The 16,350-nt window shown below is 42.6% G+C and overlaps 1 protein-coding gene and 1 pseudogene across 4 annotated transcripts in view; one reads left to right on the forward strand and one right to left on the reverse strand.

Moving 5' to 3' along the window:
* The window catches only part of FAM168A (family with sequence similarity 168 member A), a 213,368-nt gene that overhangs the window by 61,530 nt on the left and 135,488 nt on the right, over nucleotides 1-16,350 (forward strand). The window contains exon 1 of one of the 4 annotated variants that reach the window (XM_066250443.1): nucleotides 11,794-11,828. The exons of the other annotated variants lie outside the window; for them this stretch is intronic. The gene's annotated coding sequence lies outside the window, so the exon portion shown is untranslated. Of the gene's footprint in view, nucleotides 1-11,793; nucleotides 11,829-16,350 lie in introns of those variants that run through there. 4 annotated transcript variants of the gene reach the window in all.
* LOC136320563 (cyclin-dependent kinase 2-associated protein 1 pseudogene) lies at nucleotides 9,833-10,163 on the reverse strand (annotated as a pseudogene).

The following is a 16,350-nucleotide window of genomic DNA, read 5'->3' on the forward strand; positions in this document are numbered from 1 at the left end:
GTGTTGGTGTTAAAAATTTTACTGCAATGTGGCTGAAGTACAGTGAGCAAAGAGGACAGTAATAGGTGGTAAGGTCAAATAGGTAAAAGGAAGCCAGATTACATGTGTTTTGTAGGCCATGGTAATGATCTTATATTCTTATTTCGAGATGAGAAGTCATTGCAGAGTTTTGAACAGAGTGGAGTGACATAATTTGAATTGAATTTAAAAGGATCATTTTGGCTTCTGAGAAGAAAGGGGCATGGGATAGATAGACAACAAGGGCCGAAGCAGGGGGATTAGATAGAAAGCTGTTTGTTACAAGAGTTAGAGAATGAGATAAAGCTTGAGCCAATGTGATAGCACTAAAGGTGGTAAGAAATTGTTGGAATCAGGATATGTTTTGAAAGTAGAGCTGACAGTTCACTGGTAGATTTGATGAGGATTATGAGAGTAAGAAAATGCTCAGTGGAAGGTTTTTTAATTTTTAATTTATTTTTACAGGGACAGAGAGAGAGTGAGAGAGAGGGATAGATAGGGACAGCAGACAGGAACGGAGAGAGATGAGAAGCATCAATCAGCATTTTTCGTTGCGCATTGTGACACCTTAGTTGTTCATTGATTGCTTTCTCATATTGCCTTGACCGCGGGCCTTCAGCAGACCAAGTAACCCCTTGCTCGAGCCAGCGACCTTGAGTCCAAGCTGGCGAGCTTTTTTTTGCTCAAGCCAGATGAGCCCATGCTCAAGCTGGCGACCTCGGGGTCTCGAACCTGGTTCCTCCACATCTCAGTCCGATGCTCTATCCACTGCGACACCGCCTGGTCAGGCAATGGAAGGTTTTTGTCTTGAGCAACTAGAAGAGTTGTCATATATGGAGTGGGAAAGAGTGGGAAGAGCAAGTTTATAGGAAGGGGTCAGGTGTTTGGTTTTAGACATATTATTTTAAGATGGCTATCAGACAACTAGCCAAGGAAATGTGAGGTAGGTAGGTGGGTATACAAGTCTGGAATTCAGAGAAGTCTAGTTTGGAGAAATAAATCTGGGAGTCATTAGTATATGTAATGCCATGGAATAGATGTGATTACTTGAATGTGTGCAGAGCAAAGAGTTGTAACAGTGGCACCTTGAACACTAACATTGGAAGATTGAGATGTTCAAAAGAATAGCCAGTAAGGTAAAAGAAGAATTGAGAGAAAGTGAAGTATCAGAGGCCAAGTAGTTTGTGGGTCTAATAGCAGGTATCCCAGCTTGGTTACCTAGAGTCTTGTTGTCTAATCATGATTTGGTTCTAAATAATTGGGACATTGGACAGTTCATTTTACATTTTTGGGCCTTGGGGGTGATCTATAAAGTATAAGATTTTTTTTAACATTTTCCCATTATTATAAAAAACATATGTATATAATACTCTAGTTTGCACAAAGCATTTTCACATGTTTATCACATTTAATTATAACAAATATGTGACATTTTTATTATTTATTTGTTTGTTTGTTTTTTGTATTTTTCTGAAGTGAGAAGCAGAGGGAGGCAGACAGACAGACTCCTGCATGTGCCTGACCGGGATCCACCTGGCATGCCTACCAGGGGGCAATGCTCTGCCCATCTGGGGCGTTGCTCAACCAGAGCCATTCTAGCGCCTGAGGTGGAGGCCATGGAGCCATCCTTCGCGCCCGGGCTAACTTTGCTCCACTGGAGCCTTGGCTGCAGGAGGGGAAGAGAGAGACAGAGAGGAAGGAGAGGGGGAGGGGTGGAGAAGCAAATGGGGGCTTCTTCTGTGTGCCCTGGCTGGGAATCAAACCCAGGACTTCCACACGCCGGGCCAGTGCTCTACCGCTGAGCTAACCGGCCAGGGTGTGACTTATATTTTTATACTAATTTTACAGATGGAAGATTAAAGAAGTTTAGTGACTTGTCCAAAGTTGCAGAATCAGACTTGAACCTAGATCTGCCTCATCTCAAAGCCTCTGCTCTTTATACTCTGTAACAATTACTTGTTATATAATAGTATAGAACTCTGATTTTCACCACATATTTCATTCATTCATTCATTCATTCATTGAGTATATGTTGAATACCTGCAGTGGACTGTTCACTGTTCTAAGTGCTGGGGTTACAGTTGTGACCAGGACAAAGTCCCTGTCCTCATAGATCTTTCATTATAGTTGGGGAGACTGACAGTAAACAAAAAATATGAGCTAGGCCCTGGCCGGTTGGCTCAGCAGTAGAGCGTCGGCCTGGCGTGTGGGGGACCTGGGTTCGATTCCCGGCCAGGGCACATAGGAGAAGCACCCATTTGCTTCTCCACCCCCACCCCCTCCTTCCTCTCTGACTCTCTCTTCCCCTCCCGCAGCCGAGGCTCCATTGGAGCAAAGATGGCCCGGGCGCTGGGGATGGCTCCTTGGCCTCTGCCCCAGGTGCTAGAGTGGCTCTGGTCGCGGCAAAGTGACGCCCCAGAGGGGCAGAGCATCGCCCCCTGGTGGGCAGAGCGTCGCCCCTGGTGGGCGTACCGGGTGGATCCCGGTCGGGCGCATGCGGGAGTCTGTCTGACTGTCTCTCCTCGTTTCCAGCTTCAGAAAAATACAAAAAAAAAAAAAAATGAGCTGATAAATAATATAATGTCTAGCCTGACTAGGCGGTGATACAGTGGACAGAGCATCTGACAGGGATGTGGAGGACCCAGGTTCAGGACCCCGAGGTCGCCAGCTGGAACGCGGGCTCATCTAGTTTGAGCAAGGCTCACCAGCTTGAGCCCAAGGTCACTGGCTCAAGCAAGGGGTCACTTGGTCTGCTGTAGCCCCACGGTCAAGGCATGTATGAGAAATCAATCAATGAACAACTAAGGAGCCTCAACAAAGAATTGATGTTTCTCATCTCTCTCCCTTCCTGTTTGTCCCTATCTGTCCCTCTCTCTGATTCTCTCTGTCTCTGCCACACATACACACAAAAAGGTAATATATTGTTTAAATAAAAAATAAGTTAAGGTAAAGGAATAGAATGTGTTGGGAGATGATCAAGAAAAGCCTCCCTAAAGGGATGGCAGTTGAGTACAGACCTGAATGATCTAAAATAAAAAGACATGTGATATGTGATAGAGGAAGCAAGCAGAAAGGTTCAGAGGTAGGGATGAGCTAGATGTGTTTGAGGAACAGAAAGAAGGACAAGAAGTTGACAGACAAAATGTATAGAATGTTGGAGACATTTAGCCTCACTTAATTTGCTGTGTAACTCTGGGCAGAGTATCTGGCTTTTCTGAGTTTTAATTTCCTTATCTATAAAACATCATAAAATAAGACTGTCTTGTCTGACACATTACTATATTAAACATGTTTACTGCACACCTACTGTTACCGACGGTTCTGTGTACTATTCTACTGTCATCCAGTAAGTTCACTTTTTCCAGTTTGTTTTAGCACATATTGTTCTGTTTTTGTGCCTAGACAGTGCTAAGCATTCTCCCTGAGCTCACCTTTGTATTAAAATCAAGGAAGGAAATGTTGGACTGACTGAAAAGAAAATGATTTAGGAGTCAATGAGTAGGTACAAAAATAAGGGCTTGAGATCCTAGTAATTGCAGCCTCCTGTATATTCATTTATTGTGGAAAGAAACTGCATGTGCATTTCTGTCATCTCTCCTCATCACTGGATACTAGCTCTGCTCAGGCACTTACCAGCCAGGCTTCCTACTGACCCAAACCTGCTTGCCTTAGGAAAAATCAGATAGGAGCCAAGTTCTCCATCCTTAAAAGACCATCTGTTTTCAGACCCACAGCTGTTGCCCTTACAGTTGCAACCCAACACAACTGGAATGATTTATTCATCACCAGGTAACATTTGTGCACCAGGCTTCCAGCTAAGTATGGTGTCAGCTTTCCACTTAATGAAGCATCCAGCACAGATGGTGAACTGCACTGGAAAGGATCCTTCTGGCTTAGAAATGGCTTATGGACAGGTGGAGGTAAACTGTCAGTCCTGAGAGTACTGTAGACAGAAGAGAGCAGAGTGAACACTGAGCAGTAAGGGTGAATTACTTGTCCAGTAGAGTCTTGATTGTGTGTCCTATATTTCTTGAGTATTGAGATGTCAAGCGATAACTCATCTTTAGGTTAAATGTTGCACCACTGTTGAGTTAGGTGAGAAAATTAAAATCCAGAGAAAGGAAGGGACTTGGTTTTTAAGCTGCGTAGCAGTTTGGTACAGCTAAGAGTAGAACTCAGGAATTCCAATTCCTGGCCCAGTGCTTACCTCCACATTTTTGTTCTGCAGTGAAATACAAATTTTTTTTAATGTCTTCTTATATGTAAAATGAGGATAATTAACACTTGTTCTGAATTTTTTTGAGGATTAAATGAGATAAATTATATGAAAACTGCTTAGGTAATTTTTGATAATCAGAACTAAATAATGTTAATCTCTTCTTCAGTTCAATTGAACAAACACTGATTAAGCCTGTACCTTGTGCCAGATTAATTTCTAGGCTCTTATATTATCTTATTTAACCTTTAAGTTTCTTTCTCCCCTTATTATATTGAAGGTCTAATTGATATAATGGTACTTTTTTTCCATGACAAAATCCACCTATAGTCAAATCTCCATAACCAAAGACAGTTGTTGCAAACAAATGATGCTTGCTTTTAGAAAAATCCAGAGTGTTAGAGTCTAGTATGAACCTTTAGTAATATCTAGTATGAATCTATGGACCAGTGCAGCTAGAACTAGTCCTTGACTCTTGGCTTCTGTTCCTCCTACTAGATGATGAAGATACTCTCAGTTTGGAGGGTAAACATGACTAAAACAGCATTTTTTGTCACTTCAAAGAAGCATAGTTTCTCTTTTGGAATGTTTGATTTTTAGTAAATTGCTTCCTTTTCACCTTAGGTTTTAGTTTCTTGGATAAGCCATCTGCTTTTCAAACCCAATTTTCCTTTACCACCAAGGGCTTGCAGGCAGTTGGTCAGATGAAGAATAAAAGCTTTCTTTAGTTCCTGGTGGTTTTATGAGAGTGGTAAGGCCTCAGGGAGAAAGATTGCATCTGCTTATTGGAATTCATTAGTGATGTGTCTGACCTAGGCAGTATTTTACCAGGGATTCTGCTAGGGCTGGCTGAGGAGGAGATAGAATTTTGGAATGGAGTTCTGTCAACATGGGTTTGGGCTATTTCTGTCCTTGCCAATATCAGCTAGAGTTCTAAAGAGCTTGTTGGGATTGATGCTGCTGCTTTTTTTTTTGTACCTGCATCTGTTGTCCAGGTTTTCCATTTGCTTTTGTTTTCCCAGGTTGTTGTTGTGCTCTGTGAGTGGCTTCATATAATGCAATTCAACAGACTGAATTAAGTGAGGGTTCAATAATGAATGAAATAAGGAAAACTTAGTGTGAGATAGTGGAAAAGCCTTGGTGAATCCATAGACACATGGCCTTGTACAGGCTTTGTGATCTTGGGTAAATCACTTAATCTTTGAGCCATAGTTTCTTTATTTTTCTTTTTTTAGCGAGACAGAGAGAGAGAGAGAGAGAGAGAGAGAGAGAGAGAGAAAGAAAGAAAGAAAGAAAGAAAGAAAGAAAAAGGCAGACAGACAGGAAGGGAGAGATGAGAAGCACCAACTCATAGTTGTGACACCTTAGTTGCCATTGATTGCTTTCTCATATGTGCCTTGATGTGGAGGGAGAGGACTTCAGCTGAGCCAGTGACAGCTTGCTCAAGCCAGTGACCTTGGACTCAAGCTAGCGACCTTGGGCTTCATGCCAGCAACCATGGGGTCATGTCTATGATCCCACTCTCAAGCCGGTGTCTCGTTGCTCAAGCTGGTGAGCCCACGCTCAAGGTGGATGAGCCTGCACTCTAACCAGCAACATTGGGGTTTTGAACCTGGGTTCTCAGCATCCCAGGTTGACGCTTTATCCATTGCAACTTCGGCAGGTCATGCTGAGCCATAGTTTGTCTCTGAAAATGGGAATATAAGTATCTAACTTGCTCAAGGTTGTGGTGAAGATTAAATGAGAAACGAAATGGGAAAGAATCCAGCATTAGGTTGGTGCTCATTAAATATTTGTTTCCAACTTTCTTCCCATCTCCTAAAGAGTATACGTGGGGAAATCAGACATGTATACAAGTGTGTGTGTACATGTGCATGTGTGTGTGTGTGCATATGTGTGTGTGTCAGTTTAATGTAACTCTGAGGAGTGGCTGGAATTTGCCACAGTTATTGGTAATTGGGAGGGTGAGGGCTTGGGGTTGATGCATATCTTCCTTGAAACCAGACTGAAGAGATGTACTCTCATAAGGTAATATAACACAGACTTTGTTCTTTTGAAGAATCCTTAGAGGGGAAAAGAAAGAACCTTGCGGTGGAGGTGTTGGGATATTGATTTCCTCTGGGGAACCATTGCAGGGTCTCTGGTAGCTACTGGTCTCAGAGATAGAATAATCTGCTTCACAGTTAATTGAGAGCAGAACCAGTGATTTGTTAGCATGAGAACTGACTTTTAGGAACAGTTAGTACATAGCTTGAAAAGTGTTATAGCCTTCAGCCTTCCATTCTTACCCCACCCCCTACCTCCTAAGTCTGTTATGTCATCAGTAAAATGATCTTTTCCAAGATTCAAATCTGATCATCTAAATTTGCAGTTAAAACTCTTCATTGGCTCCCAGTTGCTTTCAGGTCAGAGTTCACATTTCTTCTATGACATATAGTCATTCTCGATCTGTTTTCTGCCTACTCTTCCAGGCTCATCTCTTGCTGTTCTTGCCTGTGCTCCACTGATGCTGCATTATGTGTATGTTCTTACTCCCTCCATTCTGCTGTACGTTCTGGCCCATGATAGTTTTTCTGCTGTGCTGTACTTACTATCTTTCCTATTCCTCTGTTTTACTTGACAAAATGTTCTTTTCTTTAAACCTCTTAAGTATCATGTCTTCTGTGAAGTCCTCCCTGGCTTTTGCAGGTGAGGTGCCACAGTATGGGAGACTTTCCTCTTCTGGGACAAAATTTTGTACATATAAAATTCAACTACAGGCCCTGGCTAGTTGGCTCAGTGATAGAGTGTTGGCCTGGTGTGTGAAAGTCCCGGCTTTGATTCCTGGCCAGGGCACACAGGAGAAGTGCCCACCTGCTTCTCCACCCTTTGCTCTCTCCCTTTCTCTTTATCTCTCTCTTCCCCTCCCTCAGCCAAGGCTCCATTGGAGCAGAGTTGGCCCCAGTGCTGAGGATGGCTCCATGGCCTCTGCCTCAGGCGCTAGAATGGCTCCAGTTGCAACAAAGCAACACCCCAGATGGGCAGAGCATCGTCCCCTGGTGGGCATGCCAGGTGGATCCCGGTCAGGTACATGCAGAAGTCTGTGTCTCTGCCTCCCCACTTCTCACTTCAGAAAAATAAAAAAAAATAAATAAATAAATCCAACTACATGTTGTAGCCTAAGTGATTAATAGACGGAATATTGTGTCTTAATTCTTTTGTTTATAATACATTGGCTATTTTATTTTAGTGTCTTCATTAGGATACTTAGTTCATTCATATGTAGATCCATTCACAACAGATATCTTTATTTTTTTTGTTAATGAAAATAAGCTTAATTACCTCAAGTAATAAATACATACAAAGATGCAAACAGTGTTAGTAATTTTCTTCCAGATGTTTAGATCAACTTACAGGAAAGGCAGAACTGAAATGTATAGATGATCTTAAGAAAAATGTCGGGTTTTTGTTAAGTGAGGTTTGGTAAGTTGATCTTTTTTCTGTATTTATAACATGTATTTAAAAAATTGGTTTCAAAGTACTAACAGTTGTGCAAGTGCTTAAGCAAGAAAAAGAAGTTACATTAATCAGAATCTATACTGTATGGCCAGTGGGGACCAGAACAGGCTACTAAATAAAGTGTGCTGTCAGTATGTACTAAAAACATAACCCTTATGCTGCAGTGGCCATTTGGCTCAGTGGTAGAGTGTTGGCCGGGCATGTGAATGTGCAGGGTTTTATTCCTGGTCAGGGCACATGGGAGAAGCAACCATCTGCTTCTCCATCCCTCCCCTTACTCTCTCCCTCTCTCTCCCTCTCCCTTCCCTTTCCTTTCCTTTTTCCTCTCCCTTTCCCTTTCTCCCACTCCCTCTCTCTCTCACTCTCTCTGTCTCCCTCCGTCTCTCTTCCCTACCTCCTACAGCCATGGCTCGAGCAAGTTGGCCCCACATGCTGAAGAGGCTCCAAGGCCTCTCTACCTTAGCTTTTTTGCCGAAAAATGGAGCAGTGTCCCGGATGGGCAGAGCATCACCCCATAGGAGGCTTGCCGGGTGGATCCCAGTCTGGACACATGCAGAAGTCTGTCTTTCTGCCTCCCCTGCTCTCACTTAATTTAAAAAAAAAAAGGAAGAATTGTATTGCTGCCTGACCAGGCAGTGGCACAGTGGATAGAGTGTTGATTTGGGACCTTGAGGACCCAGGTTTGAAATCCTGAGGTCTCCGGCTTGAGTGTGGGCTCATCCAACTTGAGCACAGGCTCACAGGGTCACCAGCTTGAGCGTGGGATCATAGATATGATCCCATGGTTGCTAGCTTGAGCCCAAAGGCTGCTAGTTTGAATTTCAAGGTCATTGGCTTGATTCCAAGGTCACTGGCTTGAGCAAGGAGTCACGGGCTTGGCAGGAGCCCCCCAGTCAAGGCACATATGAGAAAGCAATGAACAACTAAGATGCTGCAACTATGAGTTGTTGCTTTTCATCTTTCTCCCGTTGTTTGTCTCTGTCTCTGTCTGTCTCTCTCTCAAAAAAAGAAACAAAGAACAATTTGAGTAATATAAATGTATTCAAAAGGGAAGCACTGTTATCTTGGAGGAAAACTACTCTTTGCTATGAGATAGCTAACTCTTATGTGCATCTTTTAAAAAAAATATTCCTCCCCCCTTTTTTTTTACCAAAGGAGGAGGAGGGAGACAGATACAGACTCCCACATGTGTCCCAACTGGGATCTATCCGGCAACCTATGCCTGGGACCAATGCTTGAATCAACTGAGCTATCCTCAGCGCTTGAGGTCAATGTTTGGACCAACCAAGCTATTCTCAGTACCCAGGGCCAACACTCGAACCAGTCGAGCAACTGGCTACAAGAGGGGGAAAAGGAGGGGAAGAGAAGCAGATGGTCGCTTCTCATATGTGCCCTGACTGGAGATTTAACCCGGGACGTCCACATGCCAAAGCCAACGCTCTATCCACTGAGCAAACTGGCCAGGACCATGTGCATCTTTTGAATCAATGATTTAAAAAAAGAAAAAAGGGTAGTTCCTAACTATTTAAAATGTAAATCCTAATCAACTGCAAAGTCATTTCTCCAGTTTAGAGGCTATAGGTTTAAAATCTAATGAATCATGGGAGGGACTTATGGAGGAGAAATTACACTGTTGCCATTTTGAAAACAAGTTTTAGCCTGACCAGGTGGTGGCACAGTGGATGGAGTGTCAACTTAAGATTCTGAGGACCCAGGTTTGAAAGCTGAGGTCGCTGGCTTGTGCGTGGGCTACTCCTCCGACTTGAATGTGAGTTCACCAGCTTGAGCAAGGGATCACCAACTTGTGAGATCATAGACATGACCCCATGGTCACTGGCTTGAGCCCAAGGTCGCTGGTTTGAGCTTGAGACTGCTTGCTTGAGCAAGTGATGAATTGCTTGGCTGGAGCCCCCTTGTCAAGGCATGTATGAGAAAGCAATTAATGAATAGAGTGCCACAACTATGGATTGGTCTATTTCTCTTTCTCTTCCTCCCTTCTCTCTCTCTCTCACTTAGAAAAGCACACAACAAAAACCAAGTTTCAGATGAACTGTAACTTCTTGGAAGAAAATGGAAAAGCCTTCCATACTAACAAGACAGCTAGGATCTGGCATTCTGTTCTGTTTCAGCCAAGCACTCCCAAACCAGTCCTTTAGCATGGACAATGCCTTGTTTTAGCCTTTCCCTCACACTCTCCCTTCTCACGTAGGTGGGTCTGATCTCTGTCCCCAATGCTTCGCGTACTTGCTTTGGGGCACCTGGCTGTTCCGTGTTTCTTTGGTGTAGCGTAGAGACAGTGGCTTGTAGCCACTCAGCAAGCAGCTGGCAGTACTGTGAGGATGTTGCCATAGGTGGAGGGCAGGTGGGTGCTCCCAGCAGTGTTGAGGGAGGCTGTGGGCATGTACACGGTCAAGTTCAGTTTGTAAGACATCACCTAAGGGTATGTGGGGCTGGCTGGCATCTGTGAGCCAGTCCAGGTGCTGCTGAGCTCCTGTGTACTTTTTGTTGTTGACAGCAGCTTGGCTGCACCCCAAAACAGATATCTTTAAAGTTAGAAAAATAAATGCAGAAACAGTACAGCACCTTGCCAGACTTAGCAAATTACATTTTACTATATTTCTTATCCCTTATTAAGTAAATACCCATCAGTAAAATGAACAATTAGAGATTTGGGAAGAGCTAGTTATCAGATGATGGCATTGGTTCATCTAATCTGATTTTTTAATCATTGACAAACTTTGGTCAAGACAAGCATAACCATTACACTTTTTTTTAAAATAACTTTTCATTTGGATCCTCAAATTTCTTCAAATATAAATAGGACCTGAATTCTGCTTTTCATGTTGGAGCTTTCCCTAGATGTCTGATAGTCTTTGATGTCTGTTCATATTTTAAATGGGATACTAAAAAGCTGATTGGAAAATTTAAATACTTGAGTGGGGCTTACTGATTGTGGACCTCACTGATGATATGCCTGGGCTATTTGTGGGGCACCTACAATGTCAGTATTTTTTTTTTTTTCTGAAGCTGGAAACGGGGAGAGACAGTCAGACAGACTCCCGCATGCGCCCGACCGGGATCCACCTGGCACGCCCACCAGGGGCAACACTCTGCCCACCAGGGGGCGATGCTCTGCCCCTCCGGGGCGTCGTTCTGCCCCGACCAGAGCCACTCTAGCGCCTGGGGCAGAGGCCAAGGAGACATCCCCAGCGCCCGGGCCATCTTTGCTCCCATGGAGCCTTGGCTGCGGGAGGGGAAGAGAGAGACAGAGGGGAAGGAGGGGGAGGTGGAGAAGCAGATGGGTGCTTCTCCTGTGTGCCCTGGCCGGGAATCGAACCCGGGTCCCCTGCACGCCAGGCCGACGCTCTACCGCTGAGCCAACCGGCCAGGGCCTACTATGTCAGTATTTTTATCTTTCCACTAGGGTGGGTCAGATTCTCTGGAAGGGTCCTCTAGTCACCTTCCTAGAAGTTATAGGACTGACTGCCACTGGTCTAGAAGCTGAACGGGAAAGGATGACTGCTGTAAGGTCCTCAATATTCAGTTCGTTTAGACCAGGGGTCTCAAACTCAACTCAGCATGTGGGCCGCAGAGCAAGATCACAGCCGTTTGGCAGGCCGCACTAGGTCTACAAAAGGCAACTGTTACGCAACACTTTTCTCACTGCAGTTGAAAACAACAACAAAAAAATCAGTACAACAAGCACAATCGTACATGCAGTTTACTCAGTGTCACAAAACGACCAGAAACTGTAGTTCGCGTCACAACTGCTGTTAACTAAGCTAATATCTAGCTGGGATGCTAGAGAAATGAAAAATACAAGTAGGCCCTTAGGCTTACTTAATTTTATCCAAAATATTTTGAACTTCATGGATTAGTCTGCGGGCCGCACAAAATTGTTCGGCGGGCCACATGTGGCCCGTGGGCCGCAAGTTTGAGACCCCTGGTTTAGACTCTTATTTTCAGTATATTAATAACTCTGCCTTTAACTGTTCCTACTATTTCCTTTGTCTAGAGATCCTCTTACCCTTTCCAGAGGGAAAAGAAAACCCAAACCGGGAGCTACCTGTTTCTGAATTTTGTGACCATTTTACAGGTTAAATTGTTACTTTTTACATTTTTTTCACTACTGGCTTGGTATTCATCTTTCTTGGATCTGATAAGTCAGTTACTGCTCATTCATTTGATTTCTAGCTTTCAATATATTTTGTGGCTATTGATCTTCTCCATTTCTCTTTGTTTTTTATTTTTTTTTATTTTTTTATTTATTCATTTTAGAGAGGAAAGGGAAAGACAGAGAGAGAGAGAGGAGAGAGACAGAGAGAGAGAGAAGGGGGGAGGAGCTGGAAGCATCAACTCCCATATGTGTCTTGACCAGGCAAGCCCAGGGTTTCGAACCGGCAACCTCAGCATTTCCAGGTCGACACTTTATCCACTGCGCCACCACAGGTCAGGCCATTTCTCTTTGTTTTAATGCTTTATAAAAAATTCAAAAGTAGGGTCTAAAATACATTATATATCTCCTTTTCAGAATAGACAAAATATTATATAATCTTTCTTGGGATTCAAGTTCATTATTTTGAACATCAGTAATTCTGCCTTTTTTTTTCTCCTTTTACTTTTTTTAATTGTTTTTTTTTAGGTAGTGGAAGGGTGTATAACCGAATCCTTTGATTCACCTAGTTGCATGGATAGAATCCACACACTTATTCCATCTAGGCAACACTGCAGTTATCCTTGGCTTTTAGTTTTATTACTACAGTGGTCCCTTGTCTATCGCGGGGGGTTTGGTTACAGAACCCCCCACGATAGGCAAAAATCCACAAAGTAGCAACCTTCTATTTATTTTATTATTTATATATATATTTAAAGCTTTATAAACCCTCCCCACACTCTTATAAACCTTTCCTACAATTATTTTACCACAAAAATAATTAAAATAATATATATATATATATAAATACCTATATACTGCAAAATAGCGAAAAATTCACAATACAAAATTAGATACATACAATTTAAAAATCTGTGATACAGTGAGACCGCGAAAAGTGAACCGCGATATGGTGAAGGATGACTGTATTTATTTTATGCTAAATTTACTCCCATAAGTTTTGTTTCTTCAGTTTCTTCTGGGATATCTTTTTCTTCTGTGCACCCTCCTCTTCTGGTTTAGGAACAGTCTGCTCTTTTTCAGTAAGGATCATCGCAGTGTGGCAGGGAGAGCACATGTAAGGGTTACCTGCCCATGAGCTCTGTAAGTTCTCCTTCCCATCTTGGGAGCTTTGTTCACCTGGATGTGCTCAATGACCTGAGAATCTACTTCTAAACTCTTTTAAGTTCAGCATTGCATTTTGAAGCAAGTGCAGCAAAAATTCAGCATTCCTTTTGGGCCAGTGACCCTGTGTCCAGCCCCACTGTTTGGCCTGGGCATACTTACCAACTTTGCCATTGTAACGACGGAATTGCACACATTGCTTCTCTGAAGTGACATCCTTCTGATACTTGGTGGCTTTTGGAGTATGCATACTCTTGATGGCCTGGGCAGTTTGTTGTGTGTTTTTAAAGTGAACTCGAAGGTTTGAACCTCCTGATTTGCGTGATTTTGTGGGTTTTTCTAGGTCAAGTGAATGGCAAACCATTTTCACAGGTCAACTACAACTGTTTTTGGGAAGAGGGAGCAATTCTGCCTTTTTGTGTTATGCTGATGCATGCCTATAGGAGCTATTATATTTTATACTAACTATGGTACTTTGATGCTATACTTTAAAAACAAAACAGAGAGATAGAGGGAAGGATAGTAAATCATGGAGGGAAGGGGGGAAGGCGGTGGGGGGAGGGGGTAAAGGGGGTATCAAGGAGAACAAGGGGGGAGGGAGGGAAATATATTTGGGGGCACATTTGTTACTATGTAAACACAACAAATTAAAATCAATTAAAAAAAACAAAAAACAAAAGCTAAGGGCCACCTTTTTGATAAGTAGTTTGCTTTTTACATTCTTGTGGTTGCTCTGGAATTATTATTTTGCATTTTCTCTTTGCTGCTTGTGAAACACAACAGTCTTGTTCACCTTTCTTACTTTGTCACTTCTCACCTACTATATGTGGGTGCTCCAAAATTACTGATGCGTTTTTATGGGATGATTGAGGCCTTGGGATTCCACTAGTAGTAAAGTGGAAAAAATTAAGTACTGTTATTTTGGCTTTGAAGAGGCCTTTTTTGCTTACTTCTCGTTCTCTATGTATTCTAGAAAGACAGGGTTATCGGATAGCTGAATTCTGTACAAGTGAGGTATTATAATAAAACTTCATGGTTGTTAAGTAAATTGCTTTTATCAATATTGTTTCCTTTTTATTTTAAGCTTTATAGTAATTCTACAAGGTAGTAAGTCAGGTAAGATTATTTGCATTTTATATATAGACCTGTTTGAGGTTCAGAATGATTAAATGACTTTTTAAAAATTGATTGTAGCCCCTGGGAGGTAGCTCAGTGCATAGGAGTGTTGGCCCAGCATTTAGACGTCCTAGGTTTGATTCCTGAGTTCAATTCCCAGTCAGGGCACACAGGAGAAGCAACCATCTGCATCTTCCTCACACCTCTCCCCCTTCTCTCCCTCTTTCTCTCCTGCAGCCAGTGGCTCGATTGGTTTGAATGTGGCCACAGATGCTGAGGATAGCTTGGTTGATTTGAGCATTGGCCCCAGATGGGGTTGCCCAGTGGATTTTGGTCTGGGCTCATGCAGAGTCTGCCTCATTGTCTCCCTTCCTCCCACCTAAAACAAACAAACAACAAAAAACAAAACAAAAGAATTGATTGCAGAAAGAGAGGAAGAAAGGGGGGGAGAGGGAGAGAGAGAGAAAAGGAGAGACAGAGACAGACAGACATTGATTTGTTGTTCCACTTATTTATGCATTCATTGGTTGATTCTTGTTCATGCCCTGAACTGGGATCAAACCTATAACTTTGGCATATTGAGAGGATGCTCTAACCAACTGACATACCCTCCCAGAGCCTTAAATCACATAATTGAGTGGTAGAGCTGGGCCTAATCTCTAGTTGTCTGACTCATACCTTAGTGCTCTTTCTCTTCTCTGTTATCTCTTTGTATGTGGCAGTCTATAGAGAGGGTCAGATTCATAAGATGAGAGTTCTGTGCAATAAGGAATAGTCCTCATTTGATTTTTATGGTAGTAGTACAGTGGGACAGGTGATATTTTTCTTATTTCCCATCTGGGGAAATTGAAGCTCAGAGGGATTAACTGATTTGTTCAAGGTTACCTGGTAAAATAAAGAGTGGCAAAACTGGGACTTTTTGCCTTCTTTTGACTCCAAATCCTGCTTTCTGATTGCAATGTGTGATACTTCCTCCCTAAATGTGATTGAGCTGCCAGAAGAGAAGATGTGCCAGCCATGTGGATATTAGACAGCAATAATTTGAACTGTTAGTAAACAGTCAAGTCCTCTTCCCTGGGAAGGTTTAAGCTGATTGGAATTCTCAGGCTATTTTCCAATTTATGTAAAGGAGGAAGATAAAGAACTGTTGTGGCCTGACCTGTGGTGGCGCCGTGGATAAAGCGTCGACCTGGAAATGCTGAGGTCGCCGGTTCGAAACCCTGGGCTTGCCTGGTCAAGGCACATGTGGGAGTTGATGCTTCCAGCTCCTACCCCCTTCTCTCTCTCTGTCTCTTTCTCCTCTCTCTCCCTCTCTGTCTCTCTCTCCTCTCTAAAAATGAATAAATAAAATAAAATAAATTAAAAGAGTGCTAAAAAAAAAAAAAAAAAAGAACTGTTGTGTTTGGACTTGCAACAAACTTTAGTTCCTTTAATGGAAGCACTAAAGTTACACAGTTGCACTACCAGTTTTGGCACAAGGAAATACTTAAACTCTCAAGTAGAAATACTTAATTTCTAGTCTGGACCCTAGGAGGGATTCATCATGACTCAGGAAATGTTAGTTTTAAGATCCATTCATTCTTAGGCTTAAAGACTGAGTTTGTCTATACAATTCAATAGAATAATTTTGTATACCTTTATTGAGCTCCTGCTATATACTAGGAACAATAATAGACACCAGGGAATGTCTTGTTTGGGAATCTCATGGTCTAGTTTGGAAGGATGACAAATGCAAATAATTACATTATAGTATAAGAAGGTACTGTGATTGAGAGATTTACAAAGAGCACTGAAGGGAATGATTAATTCTTCCCAGATCAAGGATGGAAGAGTGATTGGAGAAGACTTTACAGTGAAGATGATGATTGATTTGTGCCTGGCAGGATGGATCAGCTCTTTAGATAGAAGGGAATGAAGAGTGTTGTATACACAGTGAACAGTATGTGCAAAATCTCAGAAGTATGGCCTTGGCTGGATAGCTCAGTTTGTTGGAACATCAACCTGGTACACAGCAGTTGTAGGTTTGATCCCCATTCATGGCACATACAGAAACAGATTGATGTTCCTGTCTGTCTTGTCTGTCTCTCTCCCTCCTTTTCTCTCTCTTTAAAAACAAATAATTTTTATAAAATCTCAGAACTATGAAAGAACTTGTTGTTTGAGGGGCACAGTGGGAAGTTTGATTCAGCTAGAGTTGGAGGCTCAGGTAAACCAGGCCTCTTCC

The sequence above is a fragment of the Saccopteryx bilineata genome, chromosome 1 (genome assembly GCF_036850765.1).
Source record: "Saccopteryx bilineata isolate mSacBil1 chromosome 1, mSacBil1_pri_phased_curated, whole genome shotgun sequence".
Lineage (NCBI taxonomy): Eukaryota > Metazoa > Chordata > Mammalia > Chiroptera > Emballonuridae > Saccopteryx > Saccopteryx bilineata.